At 29.5% G+C, this 747-nt stretch overlaps 1 protein-coding gene across 1 annotated transcript in view; it reads right to left on the bottom strand.

Annotated features, from left to right (window-relative positions):
* Positions 1-747, bottom strand: part of LOC106468326 (multiple C2 and transmembrane domain-containing protein 1-like) — a 44,313-nt gene that overhangs the window by 2,112 nt on the left and 41,454 nt on the right. The gene's annotated exons all lie outside the window — the stretch shown is intronic.

Here is a 747-nt window from a genome sequence, read left to right as displayed (position 1 = left end):
ACCTAGTAATAACCCATCATAACAACCAGTTACAACATCATTAAGTTTATCTATCATCATCTGATTCAAGAACTTTATCTAGTAATATCCAATCATAACAACCAGTTACAACATCATTAAGTTTATCTATCATCATCTGATTCAAGTACTTTACCTAGTAATATCCCACCATAACAACCAGTTACAACATCATTAAGATTATCTATCATCATCTGATTCAAGTACTTTACCTAGTAATATCCTAATAACAACCGGTTACAACATCATTAAGTTTAATTGTCATCATCTGATTCAAGTACTTTACCTAGTAATATCCAATCATAAAAACCAGTTACAACATCATTAAGTTTAATTGTCATCATCTGATTCAAGTACTTTGTCTAATAATATCTCATCATAACAACCTGTTACAACACCATTAAGTTATCTATCATCATCTGAGTCAAGTACTGTATAAAATAACCCCTTTTGAGACGGGTCACGGGTGAAAGGCCATGTCATCTTATTTGTTGACTTGCATTCAAAATTTTATTGAACTACTATTTCATGAATTTATGTCAATAAATTTGGTATCAAACTGTAGATTATAATTCAAATGTTAGTATTATATATTACTCAATTTCTTAATTTAAAAGCAAATATTAAAAACATGCAAATAAACAGTGATTGTTGTGTGTCATGTGGTATGTTGAATGCAGCACTGGTTCAAATTAGATGTTTGTGTAGTCAAAATGTTAAGTCAGTAGT

The sequence above is a fragment of the Limulus polyphemus genome, unplaced genomic scaffold, assembly GCF_000517525.1.
Source record: "Limulus polyphemus unplaced genomic scaffold, Limulus_polyphemus-2.1.2 Scaffold2964, whole genome shotgun sequence".
Taxonomy (NCBI): Eukaryota; Metazoa; Arthropoda; class Merostomata; order Xiphosura; family Limulidae; genus Limulus; species Limulus polyphemus.
This window is presented reverse-complemented; position numbering and strand designations above follow the sequence as displayed.